The sequence below is a fragment of the Saimiri boliviensis genome, chromosome 5 (genome assembly GCF_048565385.1).
Source record: "Saimiri boliviensis isolate mSaiBol1 chromosome 5, mSaiBol1.pri, whole genome shotgun sequence".
NCBI lineage: Eukaryota > Metazoa > Chordata > Mammalia > Primates > Cebidae > Saimiri > Saimiri boliviensis.
In genome coordinates, this window is record NC_133453.1 from 149,967,573 (window position 1) to 149,993,137 (window position 25,565).

At 38.8% G+C, this 25,565-nt stretch overlaps 1 protein-coding gene across 1 annotated transcript in view; it reads right to left on the reverse strand.

Annotated features, from left to right (window-relative positions):
• GABRB3 (gamma-aminobutyric acid type A receptor subunit beta3) overlaps nt 1–25,565 on the reverse strand; it is a 290,847-nt gene that overhangs the window by 239,268 nt on the left and 26,014 nt on the right. Inside the window, exon 2 of the mRNA XM_074400139.1 lies at nt 9,886–9,933. The gene's annotated coding sequence lies outside the window, so the exon portion shown is untranslated. The remainder of the gene's footprint in view (nt 1–9,885; nt 9,934–25,565) is intronic.

A 25,565-nucleotide genomic window follows, 5' to 3' on the forward strand; every position in this document is an offset into this window, starting at 1 on the left:
CCAAATGATTTTTTGTCCTGTATTTTTTTTTTTTTACTTTTAATTCCCCAGGAGGTAGTCTTTCCTGCACATTTTTCTTTGCCTGGGTGTGTGCAGCTTTACCCTATACACGACGTCCAGCCAGTCTCAGATGTACTCAGGTCCGTGTCTGCAGCTCCCTATCTGTGTATCTGCCTCCACTCTTGAGAGTCTTGCCCTATGTAATGATGATCTCAGCCTCTGAGGACCCTCTCTTGTTCCTAAGCTCAACCAGGCTGCCAGACTGGGATTCCCCTTTCCTGTGCCAAGTTCTGGAAAAATTATGTCCAGCAGAAATCTCAGTAACCAGAAGCTTCATCTCGTTTGCTGCTCCTCTCACAGGGATCACAGCCCTGTGCCCATTAGAGTTGCTGGGTGGAACCTGCAGACAGCTGCCACTTAGCACAGACCTGCCTGCCTCCCCGCGGGAAAGGCTTCCGCTGCCTCCCACCACACATTTCCGAGAGAGCAGAGGACAGACAACAGAGGGAGGCTGACTGTGGGCCCACAGAAACGCTCATGATTTTGTGACTAGCTTTCTAATGCTCTCAAATATATAAACTCAACAGAACTAACTTTCTTTCTCTTTCTTTCTTTTCTTTTTTTCTTTTCTTTGCTTTCACAGGGTCTTGCTCTGTTATCCAGGCACAATCATAGCTCACAGCAGCCTGGAACTCCTGGGCTCAGGCAATCCTCCTGCCTCAGCTTTCCCAGCAGCTATGACCACAGGTGTGTACCACCACACTTGGCTAATTTTTAAAAAAAGTTGTACAGTTGAGGGTCTCACTAGGTTGCCCAGGGTGGTCTCAAACTACTGGCCTCAAGTGATCCTCCTGCCTGGACCCCAAAGTGCTAGGGTTACACGCATGAGCCACCGTACCCTGCCAGAACTCTCATTTTCAAACTTACTGATGCCAAATTTATAGGTGAACAGAAAGTGGGAAAAAGTCAGGTAAAAATTACGATAATCACAATTTTTTGCTTACTATTCATAACGTATTTGCATACAAGCTTTCAAGGGAAGGGGAAGCAGACACTCCTAGAACGAAATATATTCTCCTAAGGTTGAGACGAGACTTTCTCTCGGAACTCATTATGGTGGGTCAGACACAGACAGCCATGAATGGAGCAGAGGCCACTTTCTCTCGGCTCCAGTGCCCCGGTTTGAGAATAACTGCAGGTGTTCTCACTCCAGGGTCTCGGTGACGTCAGCCTGTCAGGAGCATGGTATCAGTAGATAAGCACCAGGAATAAAGGTAAGTCAGTTGGAAGCGACCCGACGCTCTCCATCAGATGAGAAAGAGAGTCAGGCGGCAGCCTGTGACGTACTGCTTCCCATCTGCAGGAAGATTTACAAGAAGCCGTCTCCTCCTACAGGGGATCTTGCACTGGGTTCTGCCGGAGGTGAAAAGGAACACAAATATTGGAGGTAGCGTCACTGGATTAGTCACGTTTTTGCTATTGCTGCCACACAGAGATGATGTGAGACACGCTGGAGAGCAGAAGCATAAATGCAAAGTCCCCTGCAAATCTGTGCTACCACTGACAACGGCCATCCGTTGCTTTATTTTTGTACCAAGTCAACATTAACTCCAAGAGAGAATATCAGATTTTGACTCATTGAATTTAAACAATGTAACATGAAAGTCATGGTATACTTAATTTCTGCTATAAGTCAAATGAGATTGAATAGCATGCCAACAGAAAAGCCACCCTTCTGTTCAATGTTGGAAAACGGATACAAAGACGTCTGCACAGTGGAAGATATATCGCATTGAATGTAAGTTTGTGAAGGCAAAGAAACAAACTTGGTACAAGCTCAGGAGCTCTTTGGGTTTGCTCACTGGAAAGAGTAATTCTCTACATACTCCACTTCAGTTCGAAGCTGCTCGTTAGCCGTTCTGCTTACAGGGCTCAGGGAAGCTCCTCTGAAACTGGATTCTCTCCTGGGGGCAGTTAGTTCAGCGACTACATCCTCCGGAACTTGGCACACAAGGGCCTCTCCACGCCCGTGACTGACCTTGGGCTCCTCTACAATGGCTCTTTTCCAGCTTCAGTGCCTTTGGATTTCCTGGTACCTGCCTTTCTTCTTGTCTATGTTAATGGTGTCCCCAAGAGGTCATTAAAATGGTCCACTGGAGGTAGGAAATGAAAGCCCTTTTTTACAGACATTAAAAAATTCTCATTTGCATTAACGCATTTTATAAAAAGCACAATGTACATATGGGTAGAATTGAATGATACTTGACTGTTAGTATAGGTGAGCAGAAAGGCTTGGCGGAAGCTGTTCCTCCCAAATTCCTCCTTCCTTAGTCCACATTCCCCGAACGTGCTCTGAAGGCGGCTGCCTGCACACACAGAAACTCTCCATTTCCAGTCCTGGTGCGTGTCCTGCCCCTGGGCATGGTCTATGCTGATAAAATTGTGGCAGAGCATGGGGCGGGCGGGAGGTGGGGGACGGCCCGTCTGGAGAACAAGGAAGTGGCTACCTGGGGAGTTCCAGGGACTCCAAGAGAAGATGTATGCTGACAGCTGTCAGTCGGCAGTAAAACGCAGCCCGGGTGCAGCAGGAGCTTCAGAGAGCATGAGAACTGACACCAACAGCAGAACCCAAAGGGGAAACTGAGCTCTCAGCAAGTTGCAGGCCAGGATCTCTCAGCAACAGGGCCTGCCTGCGGCCTGGCAGGAAGCCCAAGAACATTACAATTCTGCAAGCACAAACCCGACAGGTCAGGGAGCACTCTCCCCAGCTTGGCATTTTCCATTATGTGCTCAAAGTAATTCCATCAATGAACTGTGTGGAAGGATGACTGGGACGATTTTACTCTGTTTCTTTATTTTTTCATAGATAATCACATATGAAAAATAACAAATACAGTAAGAGACACGTTTAATTGGAAGGGACATACATCAGTAGGTCACTGCAATGAGGAAATGAGTCTCCAATGGGTCCACGTTTACTGAGAGTTGCTTGATGGTCTTTAAAATACTCTCATTTCACTGGTAGAAATTGGATCACAGTTATCCAAATTCCAAATCAATAGAAAGATATTTTAGTGTCCAGGCCCATAAATCATTCAGTAAAAATACTTTTAGTGTCCAAAATATAATAACCTAGCTTTCCACTTCTCAGCTATGACTGACTAGCTTTCAGGAGACCAATCTTCCCACTCAGAACAAGCAGAAAATAAACGGATAAAAATAGAAAAACCTAATGTATGAGGGCGTTTGAGAGCTCTTAAAGTAGCCAGGACTGAAGGGGCCAAAATCCTGGAAGGGAAACAAATTCATGGAGGTGAACCTGACCTTCCATGTCACGTCTGTGGCAGCCTTTCACTGTGATCCAGCAGATTTCAGTGCCTGTGTGTGCGTCTCAGTGCCTGACGACTTGGGGTTTGGGGAAGCTCAGAAGGCTGTTCTGAGCACTGGCGGGCTGGATGTGAGGTGCGGGTCGGGTGGTGGATACAGACACTACTCCCTCCCAACATGGCCCTTGGGAGTCAGTGCAAAAACCCCCTAGATCCCTCAAAAATGAGGCATGACAAATCTGAGACAGGTGTTCTGAGCCATTTTCCAGAGCTTCCCTGGAGGGCTGAGCCCCAGTCGCTTCCCGTGGTAACTGGCTTCATGAAATAAATGTATTAGCTGCCCTCTCATCTCTATCATTTCCCCGTGCCATGACCAGTGTTCCTTGCAGCCTCCAAATAAATGACTTTTACTGGAACACTTATCTCAGGGTCTGCGCTAAGGCAGCCCAGCTGATGATTCGTGAGCCGTGTGGGGCAGAGGCTGAGAAGCTGAACGGAAAGCAGCTGAGAGGGCGTGGGGCTGTGCAGAGCTTTCACGAGGCTGGCAGGCCTCATGACATGAGCATGGAGGATCAGGGCCACCAGACAGCCAGGGCCTGCGAGGTCAAGATCCCAGAAAAAAGAAGTGCAGAAAAGTGATTTCAAGAGTTTGACCCGTTACTGTCCTCGGGCCTTGCCAGCTCCTGAGTGGCACAGGCCAAGAGGCAGAGGAGCTGAGCAGCCGGCAGGTGCCGGCGGGCTGGAAGGCTGAGGAGGAACCCCAGGGTTCCCATCGTCCTAGGAAACAAAAACTGGGATTCAGAACTGGCAGGGTGGAGGCCCAGTTCTCATGCTGGGCTTTCATGTATGACCCTGGGGGACCACAAACCAGGAGACAGGGTAACCAGAGAGCGAGCCAAGGCACGCGGAACCGCAGCTGGGCGGCTGATCACACGACGGTCATCTGCTCCTGCTGGGACCTAAAGAACATCCTTTCTGGTGGGAGAAATACCAACCAGAACGCGTGCAATATTTACTACACAGTGCCAGGCAAGGAGCTTCATCTGGAGCCGCGCAGAACAACATCAGCCCCAAGCCACGTGGGGCTATTTACATTTAAATTGACTAAAGGTAGATAAAATTAAAAAGTACTTTCTCAGTCGCACTAACCATCACAAAACCGTTCATGTGGCCAGTAGCTGCCATATGGGATAGCATACACAGCACACACATGGAGCACTTCCATCTTCACAGAAAGTCCTACTGCACGATATTGGTCTAGAATTTTTATACTTTACAGCAGATCTTTTGCATTAAATCAGATTTTAAAAGCATACCGGGACCTAGAACCTGAAAAACTAACAATAAAATAATAGCCACAGTGATTCAGGTATTAGAGTTATCAGATGCAGACTTTACCAAAACTTTGATTAACATACTTAAGACATCGATGACAAGATAGAAAAAGACTTCAGAGAATTGAAACCTATATGAGCTAATTAAATGGAAAATCTAGAACTGAAAAATACAATGGCAAATTAAGAACGCAAACTATGGGCCAAATGGCAGACAGGATACAAGGAAGAAGGAAACAGTTACCTGGAAGATAGGTCAGTAAGAAATAACCAGACAGAAGCATGGAAAAAAAAAATGAAGTATGGAAACAGAAAGGAGAATAAAAGACCCAAAACTAAGGTGAAATAGGTGTAACGTAGTTCTAATTAAAGTTCCAGAGGGGAGAACAGATCTAATGGCATGCAAACAATATTTGAAGAGATAATGGCTAAGAAGACATCTCTAAAATTGGTAAAAAAGAGATTAGGCCACAAATTCACAGGAACTATAAAACCAAAGCATCTTTTAAAAAAAGAAAATGGGCTGGGTGCAGTGGCTCACACCTGTAATCCCAGCACTTTAGGAGACCAAAGCACATGGACCAAACTCCTGAGGTCAGGAGTTCAAGACCAGCCTGGCCAATATGGTGAAACCTCGTCTCTACTAAAAATACAAAAATTAGACAGGTGTGGTGGTGGGTGCCTGTTGTCCCAGCTACTCAGGAGGCTGAGGTGGGAGGATTACTTGAAGCTGGGAGGTGGAGGCTGCAGTGAGCCGAGATTGCGCCACTGCACTCCAGCCTGGGCGACAGAGGGAGATTCTGTCTCAAAAAACAAAACAAAAAAAAAAGAAAGAAAGAAAGAAAAGAAAAAAGAAAATGATACCATAGTAAAAGTTTTGGAAATCAGAATCAAAGGAAAAATTGTACACACATCCCCAAAATGTACAAATTAACTTCAAAGAACAGCAGTAAGACTGACAGCGACTGACTTCTTAACAGAAACAGGACAACAAAGACGACACTGGAATCCAATCTTTAAAGGGATGAAAGAAAGTACATGCCAACAAATAATGCTACTCTCAGTGAAAACATGCTTCACTTTTGAAGGGAAAATAAAGATATATCAGACAAAAAACTCAGAGAAATTGCTGTCAGTTCACTTGCACTAAGAGAGACTAAAAGGAGTCCTTCCTGTAGATAATAGAATTGCTAAGAGAAACAGAATAGTGTATAAAAACATTAGGAACTACATAAGTAGTAAATATGTCAGCAAATCTAAATGAACATTAAATGTGTAAAATATCCTTTCAGGCTAATTATAACAATTTGTAGGGTTTAAAATGTATATAGAATTAAAACTAATCATAATTGTGAAGAAGGAAAATTATAATTCATATTAGACTCTAATAAAAGAATGCCTACTATAATATCTGTGGTAATCAATACAAGAAAAATATAACTAAAAAGCTGTTTGATCAGTGGCATAAAACAAAATACTGAGGAATAAATCTAACGTGGAAAATCTATGTGAGGAAAAGTGCAAAACTACAACCTCGATGAAAGAAATCAAAAATCTAAACAGATATTTCGGGTGCATGAACAGGAAAACAACACTGCTAAGATGTCAGTTCTTTCTAACTTGATCTATAGATTCAACATAGTATCAATCAAAATGCCAGCAAATTGTTTTCTAATGTTTACTAACTAATTCTAAAGTTTGTATGGAAAGGCAAGAGGTCCAAAATAGCCAACACAAGACTGAAGGAGAAGAACAAAGTCAGAGGACTGACACTACCCAACTTCCAGACTTCTTATAAAGCATTCCCCTTGCCGGGCACGGTGGCTCACACTTGTAATCCCAGGACTTTGGGAGGCCAAGGTGGTTGGATCATGAGGTCAGGAGTTTAAGACCAACCTGGCCAACATGGTGAAACCCTGTCCCTACTAAAAATACAAAAATTAGCCAGACATGGGGTGGATGCCTTTAATCCCAGCTACTCAGGAGGCTGAGGCAGAGAACGGCTTGAACCTGGGAGTTGGAAGTTGCTGTGAGCCGAGATCGTGCCACTGCCCTCCAGCCTGGGCGACAGAGTGAGACTCCGTCTCAGGAAAACTGGCCCAAGCAAGACAAAGAAGCTGTCTCTCACCAGTCCTATTCTCCTGTTCAACATACCATTGGAAGTCCTGGCCAGGGCCATGAGGCAAGAGAAAGAAATAAGGGGCATCTAAACAAGAAGGGAGAAAGTCAAACTATCCCTGTTTGCAGACAATATGATCCTGTATCTAGAAAACCCCATAGCCTCAGCCAAAAACCTCCTAGGTAATACCATTCTGGACATAGGAATGGGCAGATTTTATAATAAAAGACACCAAAAGCAATCACAACGAAAACAAAAATTAACAAATGGGATCTCACTCAACTCAGGAGCTTCTGCATAGCAAAAGGAACAGACAACCTACATTGGCAAAACATTTTTGCAAATTATGCATCTGACAAAGGTCTAATCTTCAGAATCTGTAAGGAACTTAAACAAACTGACAAGAAAAAAAACAACCCCATTTAAAAGTGAGCAAAGCACATGAACAGACACTTTTCAAAGGAAGACATACATGCAGCCAACAAGCATATGATAACAAGCTCAATATCAGTGATCATTAGAGAAATGCAAATAAAAACCACAAAGAGATACTGTCTCATACCAGTCAGAATGGCTCTCATTAAAAAGTCAAAAAATAATGCTGGTGAGGTTGCAGAGAAAAGCGGTCACTTATAAACTGTTGGTGGGAGGTAAATTAGTTGAGTCATTGTGGAAAGCAGTATGGCAATTTCTCAATGAGCTAAAAATGGAACTACTATTTGACCCAACACTCTCATTAGATTACAAATCATTCTATCACAAAGTCACATGAACCTGTCTACTCACTGTAGCACTATTCACAATGCAAAAAATGTGGAATGAACCCATATGCCCCTCTCTGTGTCCACATTTACTCATCATTTAATTCCCACTTATAAGTGAGAACATGCAGTACTTAATTTTTTTATTTCTGCATCAGTTTGCTAAGGATAATGACCTCCAGCTCCATCCATGTTCCTGCAAAGGACATGATATACCCAAAACAATATAAATTATTCTATTAAAAAGATACATGCACATGTATATTCACTGCAGCATATTCACAATAGCAACGATATGGGATCAACCCAAATGTCCAACAATGACAGACTGGATAAAGAAAATGTGGAATATTATGCAGCCATGGAATACTATGCAGCCATAAAAAGGAATAAGATCATCTCCTTTGTAGGGACAAGGATGGAGCTGGAAGCCATTATTCTCAGAAAACTAATGCAGAAACAGAGAAGCAAATACCACTGTATATAGCCTATGTATATAGGCACATATATATGAGGTGTATATATATACACACATATATTTACACGTGGATGTCCAATTATTTTGGCACCATTTATTTAAAATTCTATCCTTTCTGCATTGAATGGCCTTTGCTATTTTGTCAAAGATCTGTTGATTACATTTGCATGAGTCTGTTTCTCAGCTCATTGTTCTGTTAGCTATATATCTATTTATGTATTCTTTTACCAATACCACACCCTTTTGATAATTGTAGCTTTACGGGAAGTCTTTTAACTTTTATTTTAGGTTCAAGAGTACATGTGTTGGTTTGTTATACAGGGAAACTCAAGTCATGAAAGTTTGCGTACAGATCATTTCATCACCCAGGTACTAAGCCTGAGTACTCAGTAGTTATTTTTCCTGATCCTCTCTCCTCCCATCCTCCACCCTCAGGTAGGCCCCCAGTGTCTCTTGTTCCCCTAAAACATCCATGCCATGGCCGTACACACCTATTAGACTGGCTAAATCAAAAACACTGACAACATCAAATGCTGGCTGAGCTGTGGAGCAACAGAAACTCTCATTCATTGCTGGCTGGGAGGCAAAGTGGTCCAGCCACTTTGAAAGAGAGTTTGACAGTTTCTTATAAAACTAAAGATATTCTTACCATTTGATACAGTTTGACTGTGTCCCTACCCAAATCTGATCTTGAATTATAATAATCCCCATGTGCCAAGGGTTGCGTCACGTGGAGATAATTGAATCATGGGGGTGGTTTTCCCCACACTCTTCTTGTGGTAGTGAATAAGTTTCAAGAGATCTGATTATTTTACAAAGACAAGTTTCCTGCACAAGCTCTCTTGCCTGCCGCCATGTAAGACATGACTTTGCTCCTCATTCACCTTCTGCCATGATTGTGAGGTCTCCCCAGCCATATGGAACTGAGTCAACGAAATCTCTTTCCTTTATAAATAACCTGGTCTCAGGTGTGTCTTTATTAGCAGCACGGAAACAGACTACTACACCATTTAATCCAGCAACCGCGCTTCTTGGTATTTATGAATTTGAGTTGAAAATGTATGTCCACACAAAAATCCGCACACAAATGTTTATAGTAGTTTTATCCATAACTGCCAACACTTGAAAGCAGCCCAGAGGAGAAGGAACTTTGCCTGGAATGCTAACTCATTTGGTTTGGAGGTTGAGAGTGGTTGATATCCAGAGAAGTTTTAACTGTGAAGTTGTAGTGTAGCTGAATCTTTAAAGATTAAAAAAGAACTATTACACCATTAGTTTTCTTAAAATATAAAACTTCTAAACTGTTCCTGCAAGATTTTGTTGTCAGTTTGTTTCTTTCTAAGAGAGTATCAGCTGCAGAATGTGATTTTATATGCACAAAATAACTGCATGGGCATTTCCTTGCCAGTCGTTGTGTGGCAATTTGAGAGCATGGTGATACAGGTAAGGAACATGTTTTCGTTTTTTAACTCTGCTTCTGAGTAGCCGTGTGATCTTGGGCAAGCCTACATTTCTTGGGCTACCTTTCCAAATACGGCAAATGAGGATTTCTGAAGCTCCTTCCCATGCTAAACCACTCGATTTTAAACTGGCATACACTTAGTCCTAGAATCAGATGCCCTGAGAGAATTCAACAAAACTTTCATTTAAAATTACAACAGAAGTACACAAGTTAAGGTGAAACCATTTCATCATTATATGCTTTTAGTCTCTCTCTATATCTTTCTTAACATAATTTTGACAAGCATTTCAAAAACAAAATACATAAAATAAGTTATCGGCTCATATTACAATCACTACTCATATTCATAGCATTAGTAGTAAGTGAAAACGTTTCATTGATAAAATGCAGGTATGATAGACTTACCTGGTTTCATAAATGGCATAAAATTTTCTGTGTTCTTTGAATGCATTCCTGAAAAAAAAATAAAGACAGATTAACCTTCATGATTATTGCCAAGGTCTAAAATTCGTTTAATAAGTATACTCTCAAACTGTGTCTATTTAAAATATCTTGACTAGCATTGTATGAAATTCAAGAAATAATATTTAAAGAAATGTATACACATTTAAAAAAGTAATACACATCATATTAGATAAGCTTAGGCCCTAGTTTCTGCTCCAACAGTAGCTAACATGGTTACTGAACCACCGTTTAAATTTTACCAAAGGAGACAGAAAACCGGTAATAAAGAAAATTCCTAATTGTGGTATGTCCAGTCACAAAATTAAAATAAAGTAACATAATAGAAAATTATGTAAGAGAAGCCACATTAAATAGAATGCAAAAGAAATAAGTTTCACTGGCTAGGCTTGGTGGCTCATACCTGTAATCCCAGCATTTTGAAAGTGGGAGACTCACTTGAGTCCAGCAGTTCGAGACCAGCCTGGGCACCATGGTGAGACCCTGTCTCTACAAAAAATACAGAAGTTGGCTGGGTTTGGTGGTGCAGGTCTGGTCCCCGCTACTCGGGAGACCAAGGTGGGAGGATCACTTGAGCCCAGGAGGTTAAGACTACAGTGAACCAAGGTAGCACCCCTGCACTCCAGCCTGGGCAACAAAGTAAGGCTCTGTCTCAAAAAAGAATTAAGTAAACTAAAATGAACAGGGCATGGTGGCATATGCCTGCAGCTCCAGCTACACAGAATGCTGAAGTAGAGGACTGCTGGGGCCCAGAAGGTCGAGGCTGCAGTTAGCCAAGACTGTGCCGCTGCAATTTAGCTTGGTGACATGATGAGACCCCGTATCAAAAAAAAAAAAAAAAAAAAAAAGCAAGTTTCCTTAGAAAATATATTTGTAGTTGGAATCTAAGTCATGGAAGAAGTTAACCATGAGATTTGTAGGAAAACAGAGGCAATACAAAGTTCAAAGTTCCTAAAGTGAAAATGCATCAGGTATGTTTGGAGAAAAAATCATCCAACATCTTCACCATCATCATAAGATGGTGAATGATGATTCACCACTACAGTTTTAGAGGTACCATAAATGCACAGGAAATGAACCTAGACAATACGGTATTGGTGAAAAGAAAGACACAGAGGTCAATTAAACAAAAGATTGACTCCAGAAATACAGCAAAGCAAATCGAGTCAAATGATTCTTGACAAAGAACAGGCTTTTCAGCAAATGGTGTTGGAACAACTGGATATTCATGTGCAAAACTAAACCTTATTGTTAATGGTAACAATATAAATATAATAATTATGTATGGATTACTGTGTTCAAGGCACTGTATTTCTTATGCTCAAAGAGTCATTTAAAATAAGAAAAATAATGCAAGTAAACAAATGAAAAAAAAATCCATAACTGAAGGCAGGAAAACCATAACTGACAGTAAAAAAAAAAGTGCCAATGATATGGAAGGACATGACCTGAGGCCTGGCCTTCAGCCTCCCTCTGACACCTGTCACCAGGCAGGTCAGCTGCTGCCTCACACAGAATTACTGGACATCTAAAAAGTACATCCAGAATTTAAAAAGGAAAAACTAGACAACATTTTTGACATGAAGTGAAATTTTTGAAAAAGATGAAGCAATAAAATAAAATATTCTAAATAAATATATCAAAGACACAAGAGAACATTAGTAGCATGGAGAAGAAACGACATGAAAAAGAATGTGATAAAGTATCAGTTATAGGATATAAACCTGTTTTAAGAAGGAACATGTTGAAAGGAATAAATAAAATGTAAATGACTGAAGAACAAGTGAGCGGTCTGGAAGATCACACTGGAGTCTCAAAGGCAGCACTGAAGAATCAGAACTGAGGAACGTGGAGACAAAGGAAATATGTAGGTGACAACATCTGGATAATAGGAAATACCAGAAGTGAAAAAAAAAATCCCTCAGGAAATAACTTATGTGATGAAATTAGAACAAATTTCCCAGAATTCAATAAGAAATATTTTAGATTAAATGAGTCTAACACAAAATATATACGCTAATCTACAAAAAAAAATGAAGTTAAAGTGTCCTATAAAGGTTTCTATATTGCACTTAAGCAGTACAATTCTAATTCTAAATAGACGTTTAAAGATTCAGTATGTATGCTGCAATCCCTAAAGTGATCACAAAAATACCTATGCAAAGAATTGTATTTAAAATTAATACATCACTTAAAATGAAGATGACAATAACAAAAATGTTCAAATAACCCTACATAAGGCAGACAGGATAAATGGAATAAAAACGGGGTAAAAAGCAAAAAATGATAAAATGATAGAACCACATTCAAACATATTAATGTTTTTGTTTGTTTGTTTGTTTTTGTTTGTTTGTTTTTTTAAGATGGGGTTTCACCATGGTGGCCAGGCTGGTCTTGAACTCCTGACCTCAGGTGATCCACCCACCTAGGCCTCCCAAAGTGCTGGGATTACAGGCCCGAGCCACAGCGCCCGTCCATAATGTTAATAGTAAGTATAAATGGCCTAAACACATCAATTAAAAAGAGATTATTAGAATAGGGTAATAAAGCAAGACGCTATTGTACACTGTTGACAATAAACTAATTTAAATATAAGAACATAAGTAGCTTAAAGTGAAAGGGTTTAAGAAGATACAGCATAAAAAGACCAAAAGGAAAAGGAAGTGGCTACAGTAATATTAGACAAAGTAGACTTTGTAGCAAAGACAGTTTCTACTGATAAAGAGAAACATGACTTAGTGATAAGGGGGTCTATTTGTGTATCTCTCCCTTAAGTTCTATAGACTTTTGCTTCACGTATTTTGAAACTCTACTGTTATGTGCGTACACGTTTGGGACTCTACACACATAGCAATCAGGTTATGAAATACATGAAGCAAAAACCTAGAGAATTTAAGGGAGAAAGAAATCTATAATATAGAGAGGACTTTAACAATTCTCTTCATCACAGTAGACAGAGCTAATAGAAAGTCAAAAAGGAGGTAGAAATCAACATCTTCAACCAAATGGACCTAATTGACATCTTTAGAATACTCTACCCAACAAGAGCAGAGTGCATTCTTTGTATGTGCTTGGTGATTAATGACAATTTAGCAAATTTACAATATGTTCTCTGAGCACAGGAGTAAATTATAAATTAATAACAGAAAAATACCAGTGATACCTGCAAACATTAAATAAAGCACCTATAAATAACCCTGGATTAAAGAGAAACTATCAATAAAAATTAGAAAATACCACCAACTGAATGAAAATGAAGACCCCTTACAATCTCATATAAGCCTATGAAAACAATTCTGGAAGCAAAATAAGTGAGTTTTTCAAGATCACAGGATACATCAATATGCCAAAATTCAATTATATTTTTCTGTGCTAGCAATATACAGTTGGAAACAAAAACTATAAGAAAATGTTATAAATTACAATGTCTCCCAAAATATGGTATTTGTGTATGCATGTAACAAAACAAGTACACAGTATGTATGCTAAAACCTACAAAACACTGATGAAAGAAATGTAAAAGATGGTTTTTAAAAATGCAAAGACATACCATATTTACGGAATATTTAATATTGTTACTATTTAAATTCTCCCCAAATTGATAGAGGTATATAATACAACTTGAATAAATATCTTGGCTGGAATTTTTATACATATAGACAAGCTATTTTAAACTTTTATACAAGAATAAGAGAACAGCTAAAACAACTATGGAACAGAAAAACAGTTGGAGAAATCCCACTACATTTTAGAATTACCATAAATCCACAGTAAAGTAACCTAGACAGTATGATATTGGTAGAGGGCAGACATATAGGTCAACTGAACAACATAGTGACTCCAGAAATACAGCAAAGCACATCTAGTCAAATGATTCTTGACAAAGAAAAAGGTTTTCAACAAATGGTGTTAGAACAAGTGGATATTCATGTGCAAAATTAAATTTTAACTAAACATCAAACCTTATACAAAAATTATCTCAAAATTAATCATATATCTAAATTTTTATGTATCTATTTTTTTCCATTTTAGAAACTTTCAGAAGAAAATATAGAGAATAAAAACTGTCATAATCTGAGGTTAGGCAAATTATTCTTAGGCCTAGCACCAAAATCACAATCTATTTAACTCGACTTAATAAAAACTAAAAAAGTTTATTTAAAGAAATAAAGTTTGGGGCTGGACATGGTGGCTCACACCTGTAATCCCAGCACTTTGGGAGGCTGAGGTGGGCAGATCACTTGAGGTCAGGAGTTTGAGACCAGCGTGGACAACATGGTGCAACCCCATCTCTACTAAAAATACAAACAGTCAGCCAGGCACGGTAGTGCACACCTGTAACTCCAGCTACTTGGGAGGCCAAGGCAGGAGAATTGTTGGAACCAGGGAGGAGGTGGCAGAGGGCCAAGATCACGCCCCTGCACTCTAGCCTGGGAGACGGAGTAAGATTCCGTCAAGAAAAAAAGAAAGAAGGAAGCAAAGAAGGAAAGAAGGAAGGAAGGAAGAGAGAGAGGGAGGGAGGGAGGGAAAGGAAAGCAGGAAAGAAAGATTCAGTTAGGAAAGTGAAATGACAAGGTACATGGCAGCAGAAAGTATCTGCAAATCACATACATGACAAACAACTTGTATGCAGGAAAAACAATGAAATCTCAAAATCTGGGAGTAAGAAATCGAACAACCTCGTTAAAAACATACCAACATTTTGAACAGACCCTTCACCAAAGAGGATATGGAAATCGCACATGAAAAGATGTTCAACATCATAAGCCATCAGAGAAATGCAATTCAAAACAAAATTGTAGACCTCTACCCAACAACCAGAAACTCTCAAATTAAAACGTGCGCACACTCACACACACACACACACACACTCCTGGCAAGGATGCTGCACAGCTGGAATTATCAAACATTTCAGGGGGTTAAGCAAAACCCTGCAGTTACGGTGCAGAAAAAGTTTCTTAAGAAGGTAAAAATATACTTTGCATATAATCAACAATCCCATTTTAGCATACTTCCTTTAGAGAAATAAAACTGTGTTTTCAAACACACACACACACACACACACACACACACACACACTGTAGCAGCTCTATTCATAATCACCAAAAACCTGGTAACAATCCATTTCCTTCTATAGGTAAATGAACAAGCAAGCTGTGCTTCATTCATTCGATAGACTACTACTCAGTAATTACAAGAAGTGAGCTATTGATACACACAGCAGTTGGATGAGTCTGAAAGGCAGGATGCTCTGTGAAACAGGCAAGCCTACTCTAGTTATACACTCTATGACACCGTTATGTGATATTTTCAAAAATACAGAACAATAGTAATTGAGATGAAATCAGTGATCCCTGGGGGCCAGAGATGGAGGTTAGCCTGAGGGAGTTTTGGGTAGCCTGTTAGTCCGTTAAGGCTGCCACAACAAAATACCATAGGCCAAGTGGCTTCAGTAACAGAAATTTGTTTTCTCACCGTTCTGTAGTCTGCAAGTTCAAGGACTGAGTCCTCCCCAGAATGACCCTCACATACATTTCCACCAACACTGTACATCATTATTTATGTGTTCTTTATGGAGGTGGAGGTTTTCTTCACAGGTTGTTGCTTGTCTTTCTGAGCCTCACAGAATCACCTCTACTGTCCGTATTTCTTTCTCTTTTTCCGTTTTTTGTTTTTTTTTTTTTTTTTTTTTTTTTTTTTGAGATGCAGTCTTGCTCTGTCACCCAGGCCCGCAGTGCAGTGGACTGATCTCAGCTCACAGCAACCTCTGCCTCCTGGGTTCAAGCCATTCTCCTGCTAAGCCTCACTGCAGCGCAGATCTCCCAGGCTCAAGTGATCTTCCCACTGCAACCTGCAGAGTAGCTGGGACAGAATTTACTCTTTAGTGGAGCCTGGAAGTGCATAATCCAGGCCCTGCTGATGGTTCAGGTGAAGCCTGCCTTCTGGGCTTGCAGACCTCTGCCTTCTCCATGTGACCTTCCCTGGCCTCTCCTCAGTGAGTGCGCATGGAGAGACACAGGGGGCAAGCTTTTTCTGTGTCTCTTCTTATTAAGGACACTAATATTGGATCAGGGCCTTTTGTGTGTGTGTGAGACGGAGTTTCACTCTGCCTCCCAGGCTGCAGTGCAGTGGCATGATCTCAGCTCACTGTAGCCTCCACCTCCTGGTTTCAAACAATTCTCCTGCCTCAGCCTTCCGAGTAGCAGCAACTACAGGTGCCCGCCATCATGCCTGGTTAATTTTTTGTGTTTTTAGTAGAGATGGGGGTTTTGCCATGTCGAACAGGCTGGTCTTGACCTCCTGACCTCAGGTGATCCCCCTGTTTCAGGCTCCCAAAGTGCTGGAATTACAGGCACGAGCCACCGTGCCCAGCCTGGGTCTATTCTGATGACTTAATTTAATCTCAGTTACTTAACGAGAGGATCCATCTCCAAACACAGTCACAGGGTGGGTTAGGGCTTCAACATAGGAAGTTTGTAGGAACACTTTCAGAAAATAACAAGGGTGACAGAATTACACTGTATCCTAATTGTGGTAGTGGTTACACGAGCCTATAAATACAAGGAAATTCATACAATTATACACCAAAAAGTCGCTTTTACTCAGTTATATTTTTTAATGTTATGATAAATGCAAATAGATTTAAAACAAAAATTTAAAGACAAACACTTTCAGACTTAATTTACTTTTAAATGTTCAAAAATGTTGTATCAGGCTGGGCACAGTGGTTCATGACTGTAATACTAGCACTTTTGGGAGACTGAGGTGGGCAGATCACTTGAGGTCAGGAGTTCAAGCCCAACCTGGCCAAAGTGGTGAAACCCCATCTCTACTAAAATACAAAAATTAGCTGGGTGTGGTGGTGGGCACCACTAATCCCAGCTGCTCAGGAGGCTGAGGCGGGACAATCACTTGAACCAGGGAGTCAGAGGTTGCAGTGGGCCGAGACTGTGCCATTGCACTCTAGCCTGGGCGTTGCAGCGAGATTCCATCTCAAAAAAAACTGTTTTGTCTCCAGTAGACTCACTTTAAACAAATATTTAAAAATAAAACAGAAGGAAAAGATATACCAGGCAAGATAACAAGCTTAATACCTGGCAGAAAAAAAATTATCTCAAAAATGTAAATAAAGATAAATATCACATTTTTATGTTTAAACCCTAGAAAAAAAATTACCATTTTGAACATACGTGCACATAATAATGTAAGCTTTTAAGGTGTATAAGCGATATTAGATTGCATTGCAGGAGAAATTCATAAATCAACTATTTAACTGACCCCTTTCAGAAAGAAGTAAATTTTAAAAAGGAGAATTACAATATCTAAGTCACTCAATTGATAAATGTGATCCGATCTGAATGCTATACCGGCAGAGAGACATTAAATGATCTGGTCACATACGCATTATTTAGGCCATAAAGGAGAATCTTCCACCAATTCCAACGACCCAGTATCATACCGATTGTTTTTTAAATATAATACAGTATGTTTCTGCTAACATTTTCCATATTTTTGAAAAATGATTCTTAGGTTTAAAATAATTTTGAGGATTAAAAATATTTAGAAAGGGATAGCAATGAATACACTACAGGCCAAAATTCCATTTAACTAACAATTCTGCATGGAGAATTTACATTAGAAAATTTATCAGTGGAACAAACCAAGTTGGAAGGCAGAAAAAGACATGTGCTTATCTCAACAGATTCAAAGAAAGCTTCTGAAAAACTCCAAAACATTTTTATGATATTAAGAAGTAACTAAACTATCAGAAAACTTAAAGGCGCCACAAAACAACTATTAGAACAGATAAACTAATTCAGTAAAGTTGCAGGATACAAAATCCACATACAAAAATCAGTAGCATTTCTAAATGCCAACAGTAAACAATCTGAAAAGAAACTGAAAAAGTAATCCCGTTTACAATAGCCACAAATAAAATTAAATATCTGGAAATTAACTTAACCAAAGAAGTAAAAAAAAACAAAACTCTATAATAAAAACTATAAAACACCAGTGAAATAAAGAAGACAACCAAAAAAAATCTAGAAATATTTCATGTTCATGGATTGAAAGAATCACTATTTATAAAACAGCCATACTACCCAAAGCAATTGCAAAGATTCAGGGCAATTTTTAATCAAAATACCAGTGACATTCTTCACAGGAATAGAAAAAACAAATCTAAAATTTATATGAAATCACAAAAGACCCAGAATAGCCAAACTGTCCTAAGCAAAAAGAACAAAACTAGAAGAATCACATTACCTGACTTCAAATTATACCACGGAGCTATAGTAATCAAATCAGCATGGTACTGAAATAAAAACAGACAAGAAGACCAATTGAATAGGATAGAGAACCCAGAAATAAATCCACACACCTACAGTGAACTCATTTTCAAGCAAGGTGCCAACAACATACACTGGGGAAAGGACAGTCTCTTCAATAACTGGTGCTGGGAAAACTGGATATCTATATGCAGAAGAATAAAACTAGACCCCTATCTTTCACCACATACAAAAAACAAATCAATATGTATTAAAGACTTAAATCTAAGGCCTCAAGCTGTGAAACTACTACAAAAAAACATTGGTGGAAACTCTCCAGGACACTGATATGGGGAAAAGTTTCTTGAGCAATATCCCACAAGCACAGGCAACTGAAGCAAAAACGCACAAATGGATCACATGAAGTCAAAAAGCCTCTTCACTGCAAAAGATACAGAAAACAAAGACAACTCACATAATGGGAGAAAATATTTGCAAACTACCTACCTGATAAGAAATTAATAACCAGAATACATAAGAAGCTCAAACAACTCTAGGGGAAAAAACATCTAATAATCTGATCAAAAAATGGGCAAAAGATGTCAATAGATGTTTCTTAAAAGTTAAGACATACAAATGGCAAACAGGTATATGAAAACGTGCTCCACATCACTGGTCATCAGAGAAGTGCAAGTCAAATCTACAAGGAGATATCATCTCACTGCAGTTAAAATGGCTTGTCTCTAAAAGACAGGCAATAACAAATGTTGGCAAGGAGGTGGCGAAAGGGAACCCTTGTGCACTGTTGAAGGGAATACAAATTAGTTAAACCACCATGAAGAATGGTTTGGAGGTTTCTCAAAAAGCTAAAAATAGAGCTGCCATAAGATCCAGCAATCCCAGCGCTAGGCACATTCCCCAAAGAAAGGAAATCAGTATAGGGAAGAGATACCTGCATTCCCATGTTTGTTGCAGCTCTGTTCACAATAGCTATGACTTGGAAGTAATCTACGTGTCCATCAACAGACAATGGATAAAATGTGGTATGTACACACAATGGAATACTATGCAGCCATAAAAACAAATGAGATCCTGTTCTCTGCAACAACATGGATGGAGCTGGAGATCATTATGTTAAGTGAAATAAGCCAGGCACAGAAAGACAAACACCACATGTTCCCAATTATTTGTGGGATTTAAACATCAAAACAATTGAACTCATGGATATAGAGTAGAAGATGGCTACCAAAAGCTGGGAAGGGGAGTGGGGAGCTTGGGGGGAGGTAAAAATGATTTATAGATACAAAAAATAGAAAGAATGGATCAGACCTACTATTTGACAGCACAACAAGGTGACTATAGTCAATAATAACTTAATTCACTTAAGTTACATCATAAAATAACTAAACAAATGTAATTGTATTGTTTTTAACACAAAGAATAAATGCTTGAGAGGATGGATACCCCACTCCCCGTGATGTGATTATTTCACATTGCATGTCTGTATCAAAGCATCTTATACACCTACTATGCACCCACTAAAATTAAACATAAAAGAAGATTTTAAAAGTAACACTTTGTGAATTTGACATAGAAGAAAACTTCTTAATCTTGAAAAATGTTACATTCCAAAAATATACATAGCCTGTAACATCCATAGGGTACACACAGGTAACAGAGAACCTTTAGATGCCTTCTCTTTAAGATCAGGATAAGGCGCTCTGGGGAAGACGCGGTGGTAGCCACACTCCTGCTCCTGACTCACCACTGTTCTCTCAACTCGAGGAACAAGTCGGTCAGGAAGGCACGCAGCAGCCACAGCTTTTAAGGATACTGGAAAAACACCCGTGGAGCTGGAGGTGGCGATTCACCGAATTCGAATCACTCTAACGAGCTGCAATGCAAAATCCCTGGGGAAGGTGTGTGCTGACTGCATCCCAGGAGCAAAGGAAAAGAACGCGAATGAAAGGACCAGTCGAAATGCCTACCAAGACAAGAAAAACTCCTGGTGGTGAAGGTTCTAAGACATGGGGCTGTCTCCGGCTGAGAATGCACAGCGACTCATGGACTTGCATAGTCCTTCTGAGATTGTTAAGCAGATGACTTCCATCAGTACTGAGCCAGGAGTTCAGGTGGAAGTTGCCATTGCAAAGATGCTTAGGTCAACGATTTTAATAAATTGATTACGAGTAGTTAAAAAAATCAGGATAAGGCAAAAATGCCCACTAGAAGAGCCATGATGATTTAAAGTCATTTTGGAGCTTCTAGATAATAATATAAGAAAATAATAAAATTATCAGGTGTCAGGACTAGAAAGGAACTGATAAATCTATTGTTATGTATGGATCATATAATAATTTGAATAGAAAAAATAAGAGAATAAACAAATACTTTACTGAAAACAAGAGGTTGGCAAAATGTCAGATCTTGGTCAATTTCCAAAACCAAATATTTCTCTACAAAAGTAAAACTAGTAAAAAATGTAACACTTTACAAAATGTAAGACCATAATAAAAATAAAACACAATTAAATATTGTCATGTTGCTCTGCAGAAAGAAGATGGATCCCCCCCAACCCTACCCCCAGGCCCCCCCAGCTCCCCACCACCGCATCCAGAATCTGGTTTAGCTGTTACCATACTCACACTGAGAGTGCACGAAAGGTTTGTCATTCGAACAGCAAGGCTCTTGGGGGAGAGCGTGGCAGGCTTCCCAAGCTGGACTAAAATGGCTTGAGAGAGTGGGAAAAGGGAGGAGACAGGCTAGGTTATTTTTGTTCCTGTTGGAGTTGTTTGATATGATACCCACAGGGTCTCACTATGTTGCCCTGGCTCGGCTGGAGCTCCTGGCTCTCACAATCCTCCTGCCTCAGCCTGCTGAGTAGTTGGAAGAACAGGCACATACCACCGTGCCTGACTTGGCCAGGGTTTTGTGTTGCATTTAGGGAGGGGGGCCTGGGTGAGGAATTCTGCACAGCTGTAGGTGGTTGCATGGTTTGAAACTCCAATTAGTACCCAAAGAGAGAGCACCGGGTTTTTTTTATCAGCTTGCCTAGAAATGAGGTACAAGGGTAAGAAGAAGGAACGAGGCTTAAAAAGCAGTGTCAGGAGTCAAACATTAAACAATTACGGTCGGACTCTTCATTACAAACAGCAAAAAGATTAACACAAATCACTGTTAAAAAATAACTTTTTAAAGTGACATTTATACAGTTTTCTGAAACAAAAGACATTTCTTGCACATGATTAGGAAGAGCTAAAAATATAAATTTGTTAGTTATTCCTAAATTAATCTATAAATTCAAACCATTTCCATCAGAATTCCAACGGGAGATTTTGAGAAACTCAAAACATTGATCAAAAAATTTATGAGATAGCCGGGCGCGGTGGCTCAAGCCTGTAATCCCAGCACTTTGGGAGGCCGAGGTGGATGGATCACGAGGTCAAAAGATCGAGACCATCCTGGTCAACATGGTGAAACCCCGTCCCTACTAAAAATACAAAAAATCAGCTGGGCATGGTGGCGCATGCCTGTAATCCCAGCTACTCAGGAGGCTGAGGCAGGAGAATTGCCTGAACCCAGGAGGCGGAGGTTGCAATGAGCCGAGATTGTGCCACTGCACTCCAGCCTGGGTAACAAGAGAGAAACTCCGTCTCAAAAAAAAAAAAAAAAAATTATGAGATAAAGAATGTTTTGAATAATTACGACTTTTTTTTTTTAAAAAAAAAGGAGCAAAGAAGAATGATTAAGCATATCAGATACTGAGATATACCATAAAGTTATTAAAAAAACAAGACCAGTATGGTGCTGGCTCAAAAAGAAATTGAAAGGCTAATGTAACACAATAGAGATCTCAAAGACATATTGAAGCCTAGTTAGGCTCATAAAATCTGGAAAAGTTGGCACTAAAAACCAATGGACACAGGGATATTTTAGCATAAGGTTTTGGAAAACCTGAGTCCCTAGAGGAAGAAAAATATAAAAATACAATTTCATGATTACCTTGAAGTTAGTCTGACATGAATTATACATATTATATATTAATTATATGACATTTTATATATAATGAAATTACATTATATATATAACGAAAGGTAATTTTCTAACGTTTTAACATCATATATATGTATATATAATGTGTATATATGCATATATAATGTGTATATGTGTGTATATATACATGCATATATGTGTGTGTGTATATATATATATATATATATATATATATATATATATATAAAACGTTAGAAAATTACTTTCCATAGGCCCTAGGCCTGGGCAATGTAGTTTATTTGCCATTATTCTAGGACAATATGTGATGTGTTTCAAATAATGCAGGAAGCTGGAAAACTACTCAATTCACTTTTTCAAGACATTATAGATAATAACACAGTGTAGTTTGAAAGAAACAAAGTAGATTTTTCTTTTAATAAACCTAGCTGTAGCATTTGGTTCTAAGTATTTTAAAAACTAAATGTGAAAGGAAAAAAACCGAATAGATGGCAATATAGGAAAACACACTTGTAATCTAAAAGCAAGGAGTGCTCTTCATAAACTAAATGCCAAGAGTACAAATCACAAGATCGAACGCTGCCATATTTGATACGTGATTATATCAGAAGAAAAAATTCTGTTCCACAGAGACTATGACACAATTTGCTGACTGATCACAGATTGAGGTTAACTCTTTGCCAAGTCTAATACTAAGAAGCGTCCATATCCAGATTATGCAAGGACTCCTTAAATAAACAAGATGAAATGCAGGCACATCAACTGAAAACTAAGCAAAGGATATGAACAGATAAAGTAATTCAAAAAAGAAGCCAGAAAGCAAAAGAGCATTTGGAGAGTTATTCAAACATTATAGTAATTAAAGGAATGCAAATTAAAACAATAATCAGCTATCATTTTATTCATAAGAGATTGGCAAAAACAGCTGGGTAATGCAGTGCTAGTAAAATTCTGGGGATAGAGGAAACCTAATCCGCAGCCAATAAGAATATAGACAGGTGCAGCCATTCTACAGAGAACCTTGCAGCCCAGGTCCAGTTAAACAGGCACAGCTGTTGTTGACCGTCAGTCCTGCTGCTGAGACCATACAGAGAGCAGTTTTCAGCAATTTGATAACGGGATGTGTACAATTACATTCATCAGAACACTGTGGGAGTGGCAGTTAGAGGCAATCAAGTCATCCATAACTTGGGGAAATATAAGACATAATGGATTCATACTGGAAATATTATGCAGAAATAATAGGTCACAAAGTAGCTGAAGCACTGAAACAGAAGATAGATTTTAAAAATACAAAAAATTTGCTGCGCATGGTGGTGGATGCCTGTATGCCCAGCTATTTGGGAGGCTGAGGCAGGAAAATCCCTTGAACCCAGGCGGCAGAGGTTGCAGTGAGCCAAGATCACACCACTGCACTCCAGCCTGGGCAACAAGAGCAAAACTCTGTCTCAAATACAAAACAAAACAAAATAAAAGCATAGATTGGAGTGGCAAATAAGAAATAAAGTCTTTATCACAAGCTATTTATTTAAGTACTTGTTCAGAAAGTCGTATTACAAACTGTGTAAGAATGAATACAAATAGAATTAGGGTATGAAAGAGAAAGGAAGTAAAAAAGCATCCATATATATATAAAGTTAAGAAACAGGGGCATTGCAAGGGCAGTGAAGGGCGCAATTACCTTGAAGTTTACAAACATGGTGAAAAACTACCTTCCGTGAGTTCTGGGTGTGGAAAACTTCATGGTAAATATTTCTGCAATTATTCTAGGACACTATGTACTGTGTTTTAAAGCATGCAGTAAATTAGAAAGTTAATCAACTCATTATATTAAGACAGGTTACACACAAAAACCCAGTCTAGTTCCAAAGAAAAAGCAATCAAGTTTTTTTGATTCTCTGGACAAAAATCCTAAAAATAATTCAGTCGATCTCAACAATAATTTTAAAAGAAAATTTTCAATAACCAAATAGTACTTATTGGATGAATGATTTTATTTCCCATTAAAAAAATCTTACATCACATTGCTTCAAAATAACAAATGGACTAGACTATGCCATCCCATCAACCGCTGCAGAAGTGATATTTAATAAAAAACAGCACTTCTATTCTTTTATTTTTAAAACAAAACTTTAATAAACTAAGAATAGGAATTCTTATTATTTTAATATAATAAATACTTTACATGTTCTTCAACAAACCATGCCTAAATCCTCAAGGTACTTCCTCCATAGTCCAGTGCTATTATGATTAACAAATGATATGTAAATATCTTAAACTGTTAATATCTTCAAAATAATTTATAGTAAAATTAAACAATGAATAGCTGGGTAGTAATTACAAATGTGGGAATCTGCCAACAGAAAATAACAGCTGATTATAAAAAAGATGATATTTACTCAATACATTTTAGTACTAAATATTAAAAACAGTATGTGTCCAAAAATATGGAAATTGTTCAAAAAAATATGGTAACAGATTTTTAAAAGAATATTAATCAGGAATGTCATCTATTGGAATAATCTTTTTGACATAAGAAAATGCTCATGATGTAATAGTAAATGACATCCTAATACAAAACCTTGCCTGTATATGTTTAGTAAATAGATGAAATTTAAATAATGCATAACTCTGAGTATTGAAATGAGTTAATTTTTGTACTGTCCAAATTCATATACCATTTCATAATCATAAAGTGACTATAAATTATAGATGAACCTAAAAAAATAGAATTGAGCTTATTACAGGAGAATAACTTTCACAAAATTTATAAAATCTCTTGTATTGTTAAACATAATGTATATTTTAGAAAAATTAAAACAATTAGGAGGATATATGTTACATAATGATTATATCCGAAAAATGAATGTAGCTCCAAGTGTGTGAGCAGTTATGCTGGTATTTCTTTTTCCCAGAACCTGCCGAGGCTTGAGTCTTGAGCAGTGTCAGACAATCAAACAGTCATTAGAAGAAGAGAAAGCCTCAATGACTGTTACACAATTGCTCTTCAATAATGTAGTTTCTGATTATTTGACCAGCCTCTTTTTACATTTTCTCATGAGGCTCTGAAACTTTCTTAATCTTCTTAGTGATGAGAAATCTTTTGCCTTTTTTTCTTGCTCAGAAAAATATCTTTGGAGTAAATGGCTAGCAAATTGAATTTCTCTGCCTTGCAAAGCCCTTTTAATGCAATCAATTGCAATGTAAGTGGAAGCTGCCACTGTAACTCTAGCACCACCAGTAATATTCACAGGAAAAGCTACAAAATCAATCTTGGTATGGAAATATTTGTTGTAAAATCAAACTAGAGCTTATTGCCAAGGAAATTACTATGACTGATCAAAT